Raw genomic sequence first — 19868 nt, 5'->3', positions numbered from 1 at the left:
TGACGCCACCAGCCAAGCGAATGCGCGCGGATATCATAGGAAAGCCCTGAACGAGCAGGCGTAATTTTTCTTCTATGGGTAGCTTTGTACGGATCAGTGCTTCTCAGGGGGTTGCAGTTGTAATCTATAACGGTGCAGCATTTTCCGGGGGCACGGACTACACGAATGGCGGCCGCTGCGGTTGCTAAACAGGTTTTCCCTGCTGCGTTCTCCTTCTCGTGGCACACAGACTGCTTTCCCACCGTTTTGGAAAGCAAAAAAATCCGACGCGTGCACCTTTTCTTTCGCCCCGTAGAAAACACATGTGCAGTTGAACCAAATGCAACCACTACGAGTGTGCTGCAGCTTCGATATTGACCTCGGTTTTGAAGATTACGCCACAAATGTGCATGGATCGGCGGCTCTCTTGTTTGTGCATTCGGCTGGGGCTGCATCCCACAGCGTTTTGATTTAGTCAAACGTGGCTACACCAGATGACGCCACTATGACGCCGCGGCTAAAGCGTGGGAGGTGTAGCTAAAGCTCCTTGAGTGACGCGCCTTTGGCGAACTGGCCGGTGAAAGGCGTCATGGAGGGGCTTTAGTTGTGGCAGCGCCTACTTGCGTTTCGACGTGCTTGCCACTCGTACTACTAGGTTATTGCGTGTCTTATCGGTCCTGATAATTGCGAGAGAGATTCCTGGATCAATGAGTGTGTAAATGAATGTTGTAAAACATTTATTTGGAGAAGGGTGTATCGATGGCCTGGTGTACAAAGATTCGTGGATAAAAAGTAGGTTCTTTTTTTCTTCCGAGTTAACTTTATCGTCTTAAACAAAATAAATCGGGGGTTTCCCCTGTCAGAACCACGATTTGATTGTGGGAGCCGTCGCAGTGAGAGACTCCGGATTAATTTTGACAACTTGGGGTTCTTTAACATACACCAAATGCACGGTACTCGAACGTTCATGCATTTCACCTCCATATAAATGCGGCCGCCACGAACGCGATTCGATCCCTCGCCTTCGAGCTTAGTAGAGTAACGCCATAGCCACTGCGTGACCACGGGGGCTAAGTTAGTCTTCTGAAACTGACTTGTGTAAACGTCGTGGTCAGTCGCACTAACATAGATGCAACACTGCACACAAGAAGTAGCGCCAAAAGCTGCTATCATAAAGTGGCAATGGCGAGGAATATCTTATTTATTGGCAGTAGTTACGTGCATTTCTAGAAGGCTGAACAGTTCATTCTTCCCGTGAACGGAAGCTTCATAGGCCGCAAGTAGCAATAACGAAATACAGGTGCCAACGATGACACTCCTCCAATTTTGACACTCCTCCTGCGTACTTAATTGTTTATTGGCGCATTCTGATGCATGTACGATGATGATGTTGCGTTGATGGAAGGATTACGAAGCATTTTAATTGTGAAATAATGAACTGGCGTGTGATGAGTGTTTGGAGCACTAAAGCGCTCCAAGTACAAGGAAATCTTTTGGTGTCTGTGACGCCACGCTTACGTACTAGCTGCGTTTAGGGAACCGAAATCAAGGAAGGGAAGTTTTCTGTGCTGGTATTCCATTTTCTCACTGCAAGAGCGGAAATAGAGCAGATCCAACTAGATATGGCCCTAAAACGTGCCGATTGATTGGTTGATTTATTTATTTATTTATTTATTTATTTATTTATTTATTTATTTATTTATTTATTTATTTATTTATTGTGTTACTGAGGGATTGCCGCCGTCGACGACAATGACAGCGACTCGAGACACCTGTGACTCCCCGTGCAGTGCACTCACAGCATACCCAAAGCACCACATGACAACGTGTTGCCCGCGAGGGCGGCTTCGGGAAGGATCCGTTTGGAGAATAAAGTTGATATCTCTCTGTCGCTGTGAAACTTTCTTTTATTTTATTATTTATTTACGATAGCCACTGAGCTGAAGGCATCGTGGAGAAGAATGGTTCAAAATTTATTACATGGTAAACAACAGCGACAACGCAGTGAAATCGAAACAACGTAGTACACAAGCTTCTGGTTACACAATAGTAGCTTGTCCTTACAAGAAATAAGTACAAAGGTAAATGCAGGCTTAGGTCATTGAGAGTGGTGCGACAAGCAATCTCGCTGGAGCCAAAGTATCGACAAAATGACTTGCCTAGTTCCTAATGCAAGTCCCTTTGGTAATCGATACTTTCATTCATTCTAGCAATATAATCTGAATAGCTAACCAATATTAGATAGTGTGTCACATGAACAAAAACATACAAGAGTACCTGGTTATATAATGTTAGTTATATTCTCACGAGAAAACGTGTTGTCTTCATTGGCTGCAAAAGAAAGACTGAAAAGTCTGTGTAATATGGCTCAGTCCTAAACTTGTGACGATGGTCAACACTGTAAAATATATAATCTGGTCTTGTGAATGAGTGGTCATATAATGTAGAATTATGATAAAGCCTGCGGAGGAGCGCTAAACGTGCAGTATTACGACGCAATGACAGCGGAGGAATGCCGAGATTGCTCTTTGGGTGATGTAATGCTCGCGGTGCTGCTTCATTAGACAAGACAAAATGAACCGAGCGATGTTGAACAAATTTTAAAGAATTTAAATAAGTCAAGATGTCCGGGATTCCACACAGAGGTAGCATATTCTATCTGAGAATGTAATGAAGTTTTGTAAACATTATAGATCCTATGGCTTGATGGAAAAGTGTTGGAGCTTCTTGTAACATGCCGTTAGCGCTTTTTATAGGTTGCTCTATGTGAATTGACCGTAAGAGGTTTGAAGTTACACCCAGAACAAATATCGTGGGACATTCGAGCAGGAAGGCCGCTGCTATGTTTCATCCGCGACGGCGCATGCCAGTACCTCCTTGCGGTGGTTGCAATCAACACGAACTCGCGGGCGCACGCGGCCTGAAGCTATATCGTTACTCTCGCCGCACAGCGACATCGCGGGTTCCCAGCGTTCTCCGCTTCGTGCCGCTGCGTTCGCCAGCCGCCACAGGCCGTGGCTGCGCCTGCTGTCCCATCAACTTGCCACTTGGTATCCGAGTCGCGTCGGCATGCGGCGACGCGCGTAGGCAGCGGTGCCGTAAGCCGTGACGTCGCCACAGCTCTCCCTCGGCGAGTTCCTGTTGTGCGCCGTGCAGCGTGGAGCGGGCGCCTGACGACGTGGGTGCGCGGATGATGAGACTTGTCCTCCCTTTCTTGGTCTTTATTCTGAAAGGAAATTCTTCCAAATAAGATTTCATTGCGGGGGAAATGATTTGTTCATTTTGGGTGTGGATCTTGCGTTTATGGTTTGCCGTTTCCTGGCTTAGCTGGGGTTTTTATTCATTATTAGGGAGTTTTAGAATAGGGGCCCCAATAGTTTGGGGCCCCAAAGAGCTTTGCGGGTGTTAGCGTTGGGGCACGTAGGAGTGAAGAGTTTTAGAATAGGGTTTGACGTTTGCGGATAGCGTTTTGCCCTGACAGCGCCACTACGGCGTCAAAGAAAAACTATTAGAAATAATTAGATAAAATATACCATTTTATAATTAGAATAGTAATTTTTACTTGCGTGTATTCGCGTTTAAGTACAATTTAGAGGTTATTCTCTGTAAGCAGCAAACAATTAGCTGCGCTTAGTTTTGAGCAAACCAACTTTACTAGCCTTCACCAGCCAAGCTTAGCCGTGTTAGGCCTACGAGCCATAAAATCCACAATCGAATTCAAAATCAGCGGCGTCTAATGAGTCAATCTTCATAACACACGCTAGTTGAGAGAAAGCGATAACCACACTCACTTCTCCTAGCATGCGAACTTCACGCGTTACCGCGAATCGAACCCAGTTTTGTGCTAGGTTAGAGCCGTCGCTTCGATGGGTGCCGCCATGTTTGCCGACGCAAAGCTTTTGGGGCCGCTATTTGGGCTCCCGCTAAATCGGTGAAATAGCGTTCCCAACGCAAAACCCAAACGGAGTTTGCGTCTTGCGCATGCGCAGTGGCTTCGACGCTATTTCTTTGGGGCCTCAAAACGTTTGGGGCCCCTATTCTAAAACTCTCTATTGTGTCGTTTGTGCTCGATCTTCTCTTCATAGTTTTGTGACCAGACGACCGTAAAGAGTTGTATTTTTGTAGTCTCTATGACATCGAGCGCGACGTTCTTCGGAGTGTGTTGAACCGATTAGACAACAAATCATTTTCAGAGACTAAGATTCTCGGACCACGGCCCCACACGTCGCAGGCTTGCAAAGCGATTCGAGCATTCCTACGAATCATGAAATCTACTGGCCTTAGTGACCGCTTATAGGCGTGAAGTGATGGACAGCCACACCTGTTTACACTGAGAGTACCTTCTTCTCTACCTATCCTTTCTTTCTTTCTTTTCGTCCCTCAAACCCCTCCCCCCTGTAGGGTAGCAAACCGGGCGTGCGTCTCGTTGATCTCCCTACCTTTCTTGCCTTCTTTTCCTTCTTCCTCGTTGCAGTTTGTGGTTTCGATCTTTATTGTTGTTGCTGCTGCTGTTGTTCAGCCTGTACAGCTATGTCACACATCAACTGATATGCGGAACAAAAGAGCTCCTTGTGGGACGCTGTGGCGGACAGGAGGAGCAAGAAAAAGAGAGGGAAAGGCAAGGTGAAACGGGCTAAATGCCACCTTGCTGCCCTGTGTTAAGGAAAGTGCTGAAGGAAATGGAAAGGTGATAGAAGGAGAGACAAAATCATTGAAAAAAAGAAAGAAATGATGCGGGGTTGATAGCATGAAAGTCTATTGCTTTGAGTAATATTTTGAAAGACCGGCACTTGAACTTCTTTTGAGCAGGGGATGAGATGAGTTACGTTTAGTAGTGAGCAACTCTTTCAGTGGCGAAGGGCCGCATTAAAGCCTGCATCCATAACATGCCTTTCCTCACTGCATGGAGTTGCCGATTTGCAGTCATTATGGTAGCGACGTATAGAAAATAATGTTGCCCAGTACGCCCATAGTCTTTCACGATTCTATTTTAGCAAAATTAAGTACTGAAGCATCCACATTACATCTGATCTGTGAGGACGAATTAGAAAGTCTTTGTCTCTATTCTTTTAGCCAAATTACGGCTGTAGATGCGAAGTCAACACATCCATTTCTAGCGGTGAACCATTCTTCGACCGGCCTGGCCTTATCTTTCGGTAGCTCCGTAGCAAGGCGCTGCTATCGGTTGTTGAAGATGGCGGTTGCGCTTCACACGTCCACGGCGTACGAGCAATGAAGTGTGATTCGTTTTCTGTGGAGCAAGGGGACTAATACCCGTCGAAATGCACAGGGGAATGACGACTACGTATGAAGAAAGGTGTCTCGTGTTGAGAATTGCGTGGTGGTGGAGTTGTGAGCTCGCAAAAGGCCGTGAGGACTTGCATGACAATGAGCGTTCAGAGAGGCCGCGTGCACCGCTGACTGACGACATGGACACCTCAAATTTAGTGCTGCGATGGGACGAATGGTCTGAACCGGTGTGGTGACTGTGTGGAAAAATCGTTTAAGGCGCGTAGAATAGCACGTATATTTGTATTTACCTGTATGTACCTAATTATGGCTGCTTAAAAATAGGGGCAAACACTTTCTGATTCGCCCTCGTAAATTGGAGGCTTCATACAGATTACACAATCAATAACGCTAACAAAACGATAGGCTACCTGCGACGTAAATTTTCTCGCGCACCGTCTTCTTTGAAATACATTCTTTATAAAACATTAATTCGTTCTAAACAAGAATACTCAACAGCAGTGTGGGATCCTAGCCAAGCTAGACTACTTGATTACTTCCTGGAACGTGTTCAGAATAACTCTGTTCGTTTCGTTTTCTCCAACTTCCAACTTTAACCGAGAAGCAAGCATAACAGCTATGAAAACTAATTCGAATCTCCCTTCGTTGACTTTATGACGAAAGTTTTGTCAGTTCACTCTGTTCAACAAGTTAAATTATCATTCCACCTTGCACAATAACTTCTTCCATAGGGCTAATTACCTATCGCGTCTCATGGATCATCCCCACAAAGTAGCCATCCTCTTACTCAGAACAGCATCTTTTCTACACGAATTTGTTTCCCGCATTTCTAAAGAATGGAACGATCTTCCTAATGAAATCGTATCTGTTACTGACCTCAATAACTTTCGCAAATTTTTGGTTGGTATTGCATGAACACTGATAGTTTTGTACTTCGTATTTACTAATGATTTTATTGTTTGTTTCTTAGGTGACATATGTATACATAGGAGCAGTCTTTAATGTACAGGCATTTTTCATATTGTTTGCTTTAGTTTTCTTTCTGCCCAGTCCCCTTCGCAATGCACGCACGGCCCTGAGGGTAAAGTGAGTCAGTAAAGTAAGTAGAAGTATGTATGTATGTATGTATGTATGTATGTATGTATGTATGTATGTATGTATGTATGTGTGTGTGTGTGTGTGTGTGTATGTATGTATGTATGTATGTATGTATGTGTGTATGTGTGTATGTGTGTGTATGTATGTATGTATGTATGTATGTATGTATGTATGTATGTATGTATGTATGTATGTATGTATGTATGTATGTATGTATGTATGTATGTATGTATGTATGTATGTATGTATGTATGTATGTATGTATGTATGTATGTGTGTGTGTGTGTGTGTGTATGTATGTATGTATGTATGTCTCCTAGGTTGTTGATTAGTGTTGAAGTGCTAAATTAACACTGCGGACAAGGAACCAGACACAGACAAGCGCTTTCCCTAGAGTGTTGTCGCAGATATTATTTGTATAAAGTCAGCTTTCGATAATTTTCATTTCACCGTTTGGTTTCCGTGATGGACGGGTTTGTAGTAAATACGTGAGCCATGGGTTTTCAACAAGGTCATGGACATGGACAACATAGACCTTTGTTATCTCGTGTGTTGCCTGTGTGCGCCTGCACCTCTTTATGGCTTGTCGAAAACATAAGGTGTTTGATAGGCACACGCAGCTTTCGCAGCACACATCGACTTGGCCTACTTAGCATTGCCTAATGGACATTCCATGCTCTGATTGTACTGGCTGATAAAACTGACTGTGCGCTGCGGCACAGTTTTGTGTTGTAATTGCGCTTGTTCAAGGTCTCGCCGAGGATGAACTGGCTTATCGGGCTTTGCACGGTGCTCTATCTTGCACAAGACTTAATTAAAGCTCTTCCGTGCGTGTGTCCGATATGATGTTGGGGAAGTACTACACTTAGAACAAAAGAAGATAAACACCGGCTTTTTTTTTTCGCTTGCCTTTTGTTATCTATAAATCAAGCATTTACGAAGAGACTAAAACTTGCGCTCGGGTTGTGCGATATCTGTGTTTCGCACAAGAAGAGGTCACTGAGGCGCGCACACGGACAGACGATGATTGCTGTTCACATATATGCCATGATCATCAGTAGCAGTACCATAATCATAATTATACCAATCTTCTGTCGGACGAAGATCCCGCCCAGCTATCTCCATTACCCCTGTCTTACGTCAGTTGACTGCATCAAATTTCTTAATCCGACCGCACCATCTAATCCGCTGCCGTCCTCAACTACGCTTCCATTCCCTTGCCGCCCATTCCATTACTCAATAGATCGCCAGTTGCCTGCCCTATACGCTATGTTACATGGCCAGCCCAACTCAATTCATATGCCCTATTTATTCTCTTATCGTATACCGTTCCCTTGACGGCGGAACAGTTGAGCTGTGCGCTAGAAATTGAGACAGTTATGACGCCCATGAGGGGGCCCTTGCTTACCTGCTCCCTCCCCCCTTTTTGTCTTTATGTATAGAATAAACGTCTACTGCTTAAGCTCAACTGTAGACTATAGGATACCCCACACTATAGCTGGCACTAAGTCCGTAGTGGTCTAAGTTGCATGTAGGATCTCGTCCATCGAAGCGTTCATGGCTACGTTAAATCTTTCATTCATAGGCACATTAAATCCTTGATTAAAATGGCAAACTGGAGGAGTTGGTGGGCGTTCATTATTGCGAAAAGCGTGGATGGACTAGGACGGGTGAAGTGCTTGTGCTGTGTTCTTCGCTCGTACAAGTCTGTTCGCACGTTTCGCGATAACGTTAAATCCTCACATTACCAATAAATCTGTTGCTCCGGCTTGTCTGCTTGGGTCTTCTTCTACTGCCGTGTACTGAACTTTCGTTTCAAGCGAAGGCGGGCGAAATTATTACGGGGAGGTTATTGAGCAAGGCGTCCCTCATACCTCAAGTCTGCGGCATCAGTCAGTTCGGACTTTGGTACCGATGCGACTTCCGCATAGCGTCTCTGACAAACTGGACAGTTGTCATCCGTCAGAACAGAATTTTCTGGGTCAGTATTTGCAAGTAACGCCCTAGGCTAAGCAAACAGCAATGTATGAGCTGGCGCATACAAATTCCTCGCGTCATTCGCCTGGATCGTATTTAGCTTCCTTACTTTACGCACAACGAATCTTGGATGCGGCAGCGTTGCTACACTACAATACAATACAATACGATACAATACAACACAATACAATACAAAACAATACAATGCAATACAATACAATACAATACAATACAATACAATACAATACAATACAATGTTTCTTGAATACACGCGTTCACGTCTTTCAGCTGTCGAGATACTTGATCACATGCATGCCTAATAAACATTATAGCAGATATATGACAGCTTCGTGTTATATCCGATGCTTTCCATAGGAATTGGAAAGGCTCACAGACGTTGCCACCATGCTAGCGCCGATCTTTGTGTTCGTCACACGCTGCATTTCCGGTAATCATTAGATAATAAGCCACAATAACGTAAAATCCAGGCTCGTAAACATGAGGTGAGCGATCGACTTGTACTCGTTGTACAATAAATGAAAAGAAAGAAGAAGAAAACGCTGCTGGCACTGCCGCACGAGCGTGGCTCCTACGCATCTGTGGAGTGGCTTTCCCGCATAAATTTGGAGCCTAAGAGGGTGTACCGTGGCGCAACTCGCTTCTTAGAGGCAGCACGTAAATCTAACTCCAGCACCATACTAGCGACATCTTCTGTCGCTTTGTTCACATAGAAAAATTATAAGTGTTGCTGTCTTGCACGCTGTCGTATTCATATATAGGAAAAGAAAAGGGCCAATACACATTGATGATTGTGTTGCTGCCAACCCCTACACGCCAGCAGTTAGGTAACGCACGCCGTAGAGCTGGTGTCTCCATCTAGCGTGGACCTTGCAGACCTGTATTTGCAACCATAATGTACCTATCTTTGGTGTACTTGTGTCGGCAGCAGCAATTTATCAGCATAAGGGAGATGTCATAATCTGACTCTTCTTTCGAGAACAATGACGCAACACAGGTAGGCTTCGAACGTGTTGTGTGAGAAAAAAGCTTCACAAGATAGCGCTACCAGCGCTGCTGCTATTGTTGCGGCCGTAGGCGCCTCCGTCATTCCGGTATTCCGCAAACTCTATTATGGAAATTTAGCCTGTCCATAAATGTTAGCCTTTGTAGAATAGCGCGTTACGGGAGACGTGTGCTGCAACAATAGCGCTGGTACCGGCATCTGGTGACGCAGTCTCTATAAGCAGAGAGCACACAAAGCTAATACGGCAGTGACTTATCATATCGTGCCTAACCGCTTGTGTAAAATTTTGATAGCGACATAAGGGTTTTATTTCGGCGGAAACACTGACGCAACACAAATATATTTCGGACAAATTGTAACGATGCATCGGTATCGGCTCTGCTGCTACCGTCCATTTTATTAAATAAGCCGGTAATCCGTAAACAGTAACAACTTTACGTCCTAAAACAAAACTTAAACACAGGAGACAAGCGGAACGCCGGTGAAAGGTTCCGTAACAGCCTGTGAATCCCTAAGTACAGCCGCTCCGCTTAAACTGGTAGCTCCCTCCGTGACGGCGCCGTAGCTCCTCTGTACGTCACGACTGGCGATTCCCGTCTCCGCAAGAAGGCATACCGACGCACGCTCCTCCCTTCGCAGCCGTGCGTGCCTGCTTGTCACCCGCTGCGTTTCGCACCGCGTCGATGTAGCGCCGGCTGGCTGCCTTCACGTACGCTGTTACGCACGCCGCTGGCTTTACGGCGCAGGCCACTTCAGCTCTCTCCGGAACGGTGGCCTTACCCAACCGCAGATTCGTTACACCAGACGGAAAGGAAGAGGCATTTTTCACTCTGGGTGGTATTTTACTCCCATGCCGATGTCACATGTTCACTGTCAACATTGTGTTCTTATTTGCTTTGTTTTCTCGCATTTATGGGGCTATAAGCCCGAATATTCAAGACCTACAATGGTAGCCTGGTAGCCATGGCGTTGCGCTCCTGAGCCTCGAAGTCGTGGGTTCAAATCCGGCCGCGACGGCCGCATTCCGATTGAGGCGGAATGTACGAGCTCTCGTTTACCATCAATAGGGTGTACGTTAAACAATCCGAGAGCGTCTAAGCCCTCCCCTGCCCCCCCCCCCCCACGATGGCGTGCCTCATAATCAGATCATAGTTTGGGCATGTAAAATCCCAACATTTATTAAATATAATATTCAAGGTATCAGTCAATATTTGTAGTGTATTGCTTTACGAAAAAGTATATATAGTAAAATGTAGCCTGAAGGATTTCACTTTACCTACCATGTATATATATATATATATATATATATATATATATATATATATATATATATATATATATATATATATATATATATATATATATATATTCACCTTCGTTTTGCTTCGTATCCACCTCCCGGCATTCGCCTTTACCCGGGCGCTTGGTTAACCGTATTGTGCCCAATGTTTCACTCATGTCACGCTGAGTTTGATACCTTAAACCTCCAACTTAGGCACGAGAAACTGAGCGCATAGCCTATAGTAACGTTGTTGGTACGTGATAGCGCGTTTACTCTACAAGATAGTTCTGAAAACAAATTACTAATTCATTAATTGCTATACTAGTTAAACATGAACTCAAATTACACTTTATTGATCATTATACGCGTAAATGTGGGCATGTTCTTTTAATATTTTATTTATTATTGATTTTAATATGATCAATGCATTGGTGGAGAAAAGTGTCTCTTGGATGCTGTGTAAACTTATTTAAAGGATAGTTCAAGTAGTTTTGAGTGAGTGAGCAAGTAGACAGCAGCAGACGGCGCATCTTCACCAGAGGAGACCAGGCCGGTCAGGCAGGCCGACGACGACGGGTATGACATCGTTCTCTTTGTAGATATTTTTGTACAATGTAAACTTAAGGTAAAATACCAAGTAAATAAACCTAGTTATTGGAATGCTACTCTCGTCGTCGTACCTGCGGATTTGGACTTTCCCCTGCCAGAGCTCATCAATAAAAATATGAGAAGGAATCAAAGAGAGAGATAAGTCATAAGGGTAAGATAGATAAGTCATAAGGGAAAGGTAGGCAGGTTAGCCAGGCTGAGCCCGGTAGACTACCCTGCACTGGGGAAGCGGGAAAGGGGATTGAAAGAGGAGAAGGAAGAAATAAGGAAAAGTCCCTTCTCAAACCATCTGTTCTGATGTTAAAAAAAGAGGAGAAAGGGGGTTAACCGAAGGGCCCGATTTTTATTAGTCATATCATAAGAAGCCAACAAACACTGACACCAAGGACAACATAGGGGAAATTACTTGTGCTTAATAAAGGAATTAAAGAAACGATGAATTAATGGAAATTAAAGTGGATGGAAAAACTTGCCGCAGGTGGGAAACGACCCCACAACATTCGCATTTCGTGTGCGATGCTCTACCAATTGAGCTACCGCGGTGTGGTTTCCCCATCCACTTTCTTGGGTATTTGTGTCCTAGTAGAACCCTGGGAGTGTTAGCCAGCGCCACCACTCACCGACCTTGGCGATGGACGTGGAACGTCCTTTTTGCCGCAGGCGTCACGAGAGCGTGATCTTTTGTGATCTGCGTGATCTGCTGTTAGTATCTTCTTCGTCCTATACTTGGTGATATGAACGTTTGTGTGTTGTGTTGTGCGTGAACCTCATGCTGAACAAAACGGCGCAAACAAAACGACGAGATTAAACAAGACAAAGCACGCTGGTCTCGTCTTGGCAGCGCGCTGCCTCTTGTCTGTGCCTCTCGTTTGGATTGCACTGTCTTATTGGGTGTGATATAAGAACGTGCCTAGTCGTATATTCTGAACCTACAACTGGCGATGACTACTGTATTAAAGGTGCTCACAAATACTTTTCAAGTTACCGTTTCTTTGCTCGCTGGTTGTGTAGACTGACGGTTTGAGAGATAGGAATAAATAGAGAGATAAATAGATGCAGCAAGAACGACAGCGATTGGGGTGCGCAGTCAGAAGTCATTCAGCCGAGAAATTTCAAAATAAATAATTAAATAAAGGCATTACATGCCCGTAACTTGAATTTTGCGTCCCCATTTCTCTCACCACTGATGTAACCTCTCGCTGTCAATGGTAAGAGCTGCAAGCGCCTACGTAGCGGAACCTTTCACTTCATGTTGCCTGCTCTGTGTTCACGCACTCCTGTGCGCTGATTGCACCGTTACCATGGTAACAAACCACTAGGAGTTGCACCACGCCGTCTTGTTTACACTGTTGAAGGGAAGGCCTCTGTAAGTGATGAGGATCACTGTCGATAATGACTGAGAGACACGGTAGCCACAACCAGTCGAGCATCCTGGCCACGCCCAACGCCTCTTCTGCATAGCCTGCGCAAGCATTTTACCTTGGCCTTGAAGCAAGCAGCTCTGGATTGTTTGCACACTTTCTACTTTGACCGAGTCCACATACATACGGATGGCTCTTCCACACAGACCAGCTCCACCGGTGCAGTGGTTATACCATCACGATCAATAAGCATCCGATACAAGGTTTCTCACTTGACGACATCGACCGGTTCGTGGCTTGTGGCCCTCCGAGGTGCCGTTGATTATATTAACAACCAACCGGCTAATCGGTGGGCAATATTCTGCGATTCGAAGGCGGCCTTGCAATGTCTTCTGTCATCTCTTCGTGGCGGGTCCTGTGAACAACTCGTGTAGGAGAAACGAGAAATGCACCATCGTATGATAGCGAAAGGACACGACGTCGTGTTTCAGTGGCTGCCTGGCCATTGCGGTATCTCCGGCAACGACCTCGCTGACGAAGCTGCTAGGAAGGCACACGAATGAGCAACCTTTGTTTCTGTACCTTTATCGCGGACTGACCCAGCCCAACGCTTAAGCAAGCTAGCGCACCATATGACATTGGAGAAGTGGCACACACCTGAATTAACCCAACAACGATTGCATTTCCACGATCCATCTATGCAACTGCGGCTGTTACCAGGGCTTCCGAGTAATGAGGAGTTGTTGAGTTGAGTTGTTGTAGGCTACTGGTGGGATTAGCGTTGCAGTTGCTGCCGGCAATTGCTCCACCGTAGCGACACTTAAAATAATTAAATCACATAATCAGACACAGACCTCCCAATTACAAATGGTCACTCCTCAGTTCATCATGTGGAAGCTAAATCCGTGTCTTGTAGGTAATTTAACAGAAGGCGAGAGACCTCCTTCCTACACAACCGGTTCCCGCGCGGAAAAACAATGTCCTGAAGAGAACTGTGAGGAAGTCTTGTGTTCTTGAGGGACCCGAATAACACCCTCCTTTCCGCGTTATACACAGTACAGCAAATTAGGTAATATTCTATGTCACCGCACACACCACACGTTGAACATAATGGTGATAACGCCAGGCCAGTCTTATACATCCACGCAGGGGTACGAGTAGAGCCCGTGCGAATGCGGAGCAGTAAGGTGACTTGGTTTCTTTTGAGACCCTTGATCACACATGGCTTGTGAGGTGAGCTCCACAAAGAACTGAAGTGTCAGGCTCTTCGAAGCGATTAAAGTACTGCTGGGATCTGCCCCGATTCGCAGCCGCTTCACAACGCAAGGCGCTCTTTATTTAGATATCGCAACGGAAGAGCAAGTTGACATTCTTCTCCGGTGCTCTCAGATTGGTGACGTAATGAGGAAACAATGCTGTGCCGCTTACGCTTGCGCGTAGGATTCACCAATACATACACGTTTTTTTTATTGGAATGGCTGATAGCGGCCGAGTGCAATGCCTGCGGTGTCGAGGAAGCTATAGAACATTTACCGTGCTACTGCCCATCTTTTGAACAGGAAAGACATGACCTCTGCACATCTCTCAATCAGTTAGAGAACCGTTCACCTTGAACAGGATCGTGGCACCATGGCCTCGCATATCGCAGCTACAAAAGGCCACAAAAGCGCTGCTGCGATATTTGAAAGCTACCGGATTGAGTCAGCGTCTGTGATTCGGACTGAGTGACCGAATGATATCCCCAGTTGACTTTCTCTTCTTTTAATCTTTCCGTCCCCTTTTCCGTTTCCCCAGTGTAGGGTAGCCAACCGGGCTCATACTGCTTAACCTCCCTATCTTTCATTTATCATTTTCTTTCTATCTCTCTCTCTCTCTCTCTCTCTCTCTCTCTCTCTCTCTCCACAGCAATGCGAACAGAGAAAAAGGTGCCGCAGCAATGATGCACCGAGGTGAGGAACTTGCACCGCTTGTACAACACTCGCTAGCGCACTGCACGCTCACAGCGAGGCTGCTCACGAACATCCACAAACGAGATCAGAAGCTTTAGCACGGGTGCACTACTCGTGTGCCCACTCCAGTTTAACGTAAATGAATCCTCAAACGCCAGAGGCGAAAAAGCGACCTACCGTGTTTTGTAGTTGTGCTTCTCTCTCTCTCTCTCTCTCTCTCTCTCTCTCTCTCTCTCTCTCTCTCTCTCTCTCTCTCACTCACTCTCTCTACTTCTCGGTCTTCTTTTTTTTCTGTTTACGACCGAGATTGTTGGCGTTAATTTGAAGAGTACAGCAAACAAAAGTAAAATCGAATGGTAATTTATGACGCTGGTTCTGTAGGGTGGTGTTTATCTCAACTTTGTTTTTTAACGACTCCCGAACGAGCGAGTGGTCACATCGCTTCCGGCACAAAGGGTTCTGGCGAGAGCCATTAAGCGATGAGCGGTCGGCAGCGATGTAGTGATTTCTTTGCTAGTTAGTTATGAAGGGCATTATGGCGCAAGAATTCTTTCTTTTTTTTGCCTGCGCGGTTCCTGCGATGCTTTGGCCTGCGCTAAAAGCATCTCCAGCCGTGAGTCTACGCAACCTGCAACAAAAAGATGGCGGCTCCAAAGATGCTTGAGGGCACCATTAAGCATCTATTTCGTTTCTGATCAATTTCTTTTGTATCTTCTTTTATGTATCTTTATTTTTTTGGCCTATCCTCCATTATTGGAGAAAATCATCATCATCAACAACAACAACAGCAACACCGACAGTTGGGGTACGGTGAGCGAAATTATAAAGAGCTGGCCGATCGCGTATTTCTTTTCTTTTTTTCGGGGAAAGGAAGGGGAGGAGGATATAAAGGAGCATCTCTGGCGTTCTTGAATCGCTAGTGTCTATAGGTGCCTTTTGCCGTCCATCATGCTGCTTCAGCTGTACACATCTGCGGTATTACGCTTCTACAATATATAATAAACTCTCTGGTATCATCGTTTGCGTACGTACTTATTGAGGTGCCCAGAATGTTACAGGAAAGCTGCCGTCGTTGCAAACAGGAAGCGGCCTCTCGAATACCCGCCTCACATGCGTCAAACGCGCCAACTGAGCGGAGGGATTCGCTGCTGTAGTTCTCCATGCCGAAGAGTTCCAGTGAAAAGCGCACCTGTGCTTTCGCATCTTTTGCAGCGTCTATGTTACGAGTCTGCCGCTAGCACTGCGGGTCAACAACTGCGCGTATAGGTTATGTTTTTCTACGGTAACTCGAGCTTTGAGAATGCTCTCAATTGACGTCACTGATTTGCGTCATCGAGAAGTCTGGTCGATGATTCTGTCGCTCCACCAGCAGTCAGCTATCATGAAACCGGAAACGATTCTTTCTTCATTTCCCACTTTACGTCGCTTATCTGTACGAGTACTCTTGTTTTACGATTGCTAGGCGAGACTTACTGCATTCCTACAAATGAACGAAAATAAAGAAAGCCATGGTAAAATGAGGTTGTTTGCAAAAGTGTCACTCAATACTCATCATCATCATCATCAGCCTGGTTACGCCCACTGCAGGGCAGAGGCCTCTCCCATACTTCTTCAACTACCGCGGTGGCCACGTTGTCCCTACAAACTTCTTAATCTCATCCGCCCACCTAACTTTCTGCCGCCCCTGCTACGCTTCCCTTCCGTTGGAATCCAGTCCATAACCCTTAATGACCATCGGTTATCTTCCCTCCTAATTACATGTCCTGCCCATCCCCCATTTCTTTTTCTTGATTTCAACTAAGATGTCATTAACTCGCGTTTGTTCCCTCACCCAATCCTCTCTTTTCTTATCCCTTAACGTTACACCCATCATTCTTCTTTCCATAGCTCGTTGCGTCGCCCTCAATTTAAGTAGAACCCTTTTCGTAAGCCTCCAGGTTATTGCTCTGTACGTGAGTACTGGTAAGACACAGCTGTTATACACTTTTCCCTTGAGGGATAATGGCAACCTGCTGTTCCTGATCTGAGAATGCCTGCCAAATGCACCCCAGCCCATTCTTATTCTTCTGATTATTTCAATCTCATGATCCGGATCCGCAATCACTACCTGCGCTAAGTAGATGTATTCCCTTACCACTTCCAGTGCCTCGCTGCCTATCGTAAACTGCTGTTCTCTTACGAGACTGTTAAGCATTACTTTAGTTTTCTGCAGATTAATCTTTAGACCCACCCTTCTGCTTTGCCTCTCCAGGTCAGTGAGCATGCATTGCAATTGGTCCCCTGAGTTACTAAGCGAGGCAATATCATCAGCGAATCGCAAGTTACTAAGGTATTCTCCATTAACTCTCATCCCCAATTCTTCCCAATCCAGGTCTCTCAATACCTCCTGTAAACACACTGTGAATAGCATTGGAGAGATCGTATCTCCATGCCTGACGCCTTTCTTTATTTGGATTTTGTTGCTTTCTTTATAGAGGACTACGGTGGTTGTGGAGCCGCTATAGATATCTTTCAGTATTTTTACATACGGCTCGTCTACACCCCGATTCCGTAATGCCTCGGTGACTGCTGAGGTTTCGACTTAATCAAACGCTTTCTCGTAATCAATGAAAGCTATATAGAAGGGTTGGTTATATTCCGCACATTTTTCTATCACCTGATTGATAGTGTGAATATAGTCTATTGTTGAGTAGCCTTTACGGAATCCTGCCTGTTCCTTTAGTTGACAGAAGTCTAAGGTGCTCCTGATTCTATTTGAGATTACCTTAGTAATAGGTAATCTCAAATAGAATAGAACGTTGTAGGCAACGGACAGTAAGCTGATCGGTCTATAATTTTGCAAGTCTTTGGCGTCCCCTTTCTTATGGATTAGGATTATGTTAGCGTGCTTCCAAGATTCCGGTACGCTCGAGGTCATGAGGCATTACGTATACAGGGTGGCCAGTTCTTCTAGAACAATCTGCCCACCATCCTTCGACAAATCTGCTGTTGCCTGATCCTCCGCAGCTGCCTTCCCCCTTTACATATCTCCCAAGGCTTTCTTTACTTCTTCAGGAGTTACTTGTGGGATTTCAAATTCCTCTACACTATTCTCTCTTCCATTATCGTCGTGGCTACCACTGGTACTGTATAAATCTCTATAGAACTCCTGAGCCACTTGAACTATCTCATCCATATTAGTAATGATATTGCCGGCTTTGTCTCTTAACGCATACATCTGATTCTTGCCTATTCCTAGTTTCTTCTTCACTGATTTTAGTCTTCCTCCATTCCTGAGAGCATGTTCAATTCTATCCATATTATACTTCCTTATGTCAGCTGTCCTATGCTTGTTGATTAACTTCGAAAGTTGTGCCAGTTCTGTTCTAGCTGTAGGGCTAGAGGCTCTCATACATTGGCGCTTCTTGGTCAGATCTTTCGTCTCCTGCGAAAGCTTACTCGTATCCTGTCTAACGTAGTTACCACCGACTTCCGTTGCACACTCCTTAATGATGCCCACAAGATTGTCGTTCATTGATTGAACACCAAGGTCCTCTTCCTGAGTTAAAGCCGAATACCTGTTCTGTAGCTTGATTTGGAATTGCTCTATTTTTCCTCTTACCGCTAACTCATTGATCGGCTTCTTATGTACCAGTTTCTTCCATTCCCCCCTCAAGTCTAGGCTAATTCGAGTTCTTACCATTCTGGTCACTGCAGCGCACCTTGCCGAGCGCGTCCACATCTTGTATGATGCCAGGGTTAGCGCACAGTATAAGGTCTATTTCATTTGTAGTCGCGCCATTCGGGCTCCTCCACGTCCACTTTCGGCTATCCCGCTTGCGAAAGAAGGTATTCATTATCCGTATATTATGCTGTTCTGCAAACTTTACTAATAACTCTCCCCTGCTATTCCTAGAGCCTGTGCCACATTCCCCCACTGTCTTGTCTCGAGCCTGCCTCTTGTCTACCCTGGCATTGAAGTCGCCCATCAGTATAGTGCATTTTGTTCCGACTTTACCCATCGCCGATTCCACGTCTTCATAGAAGCGTTCGTCTTCCTGGTCATCATGACTGGATGTAGGGGCGTAGACCTGTACGACCTTCAATTTGTACCTGTTATTAAGTTTCACAACAAGTCCTGCCACCCTCTCGTTAATGCTATGGAGTTCCTGTATGTTACCAGCGATATTCCTATTAATCAGGAATCCGACTCCTAGTTCTCGTCTCTCCGCTGAGCCCCGCTAGCACAGGACGTGCCCGCTTTTTAGCACTGTATACGCTTATTTTGTCCTCCTAGCTTCACTGAGCCCTAATATATCCCATTTACTGCCCTCTAATTCCTCCAATAGCACTGCTAGACTCGCCTCACTAGATAACGTTCTAGCGTTAAACGTTGCCAGGTTCAAATTCCAATGGTGGCCTGTCCGGATCCAGACATTCTTAGCACCCTCTGCTGCGTCACAGGTCTGACCGCCGCCGTGGTCAGTTGCTTCGGAGCTGCTGGGGACTGAGGGGCCGGGGTTTGATTGCTGTATTCATATATGAGTTTGTGGCGAAGTGCTGCACCAGGGTGGCCAATGCTGCTCTGGTGAGGGAGTGCGTTACCGGTTCTGGTCACCGGGATCAGGCCGCACTCCAGGCCTGTTTATGCAATTTTATCAATACGCGTATTTTTTTTTCATCCGGTGGAAAATTGCGCGGCACCGGGATTCGAACCACGGTCCTCTAGCACGCGAGGCGGATACTCTACCTCTACGCCACCGCTTGCACGTTTGGTCACTCAATAGTATAGCCTCGCAAAGCGCTTTTTCTTTTGCGTTACTTGTTGAAATCAGTTTAGGAAAAAACATAGAAAAAACTCAGTTCCCTTCCACTATCTGAAGAAGGATGACCAGCTAAGCTGTGTATGTTGGCTCATTAATGGCAAACGGCACCTCCACCGCGGGTCGGCCCTGTATCGCACTATCTTCGGGATCGGCCAATGTATGTGGAGTGCTTAACGCCTGCTTCGCCACCGCCGCAGGTCGGCCCGGTATTTTACTATCTCCGGGATTTTTTTCTACGCGCGGACACGATAGTGGGGAAAGTAGCCCGGTTAAGGGTGTAATGTTTGGGGTCGGGCAGGAAATAGATGGTAGCTATCGCATGCCCTCGTCCAACTTATCCACGCTGAGGATGTTGTTGAAGGGAGAGACTTGTTCTCATCGAGAACGAGGAATATGGGATTTATTAACGGTACCTACATGAGAACGTTACAGTTCATCAGTCTAGCGTGACTGGACGAGAATGCACCCTGAGGAGGCGCCAAGGCCTCTTTAAATACACTCGGTATTCCCTAGATCTCTAAGTGAGGGAAAATG

The 19868-nt window shown here is 45.7% G+C and overlaps 1 protein-coding gene across 6 annotated transcripts in view; it reads left to right on the top strand.

Annotated features, from left to right (window-relative positions):
- Nucleotides 1–19868, top strand: part of dnc (phosphodiesterase dunce) — a 708859-nt gene that overhangs the window by 388554 nt on the left and 300437 nt on the right. The gene's annotated exons all lie outside the window — the stretch shown is intronic.

The sequence above is a fragment of the Dermacentor variabilis genome, chromosome 10 (assembly GCF_050947875.1).
Source record: "Dermacentor variabilis isolate Ectoservices chromosome 10, ASM5094787v1, whole genome shotgun sequence".
Lineage (NCBI taxonomy): Eukaryota > Metazoa > Arthropoda > Arachnida > Ixodida > Ixodidae > Dermacentor > Dermacentor variabilis.
The sequence above is the reverse complement of the archived record's forward strand: the minus strand, read 5'-3'. Positions and strand labels throughout refer to the sequence as shown.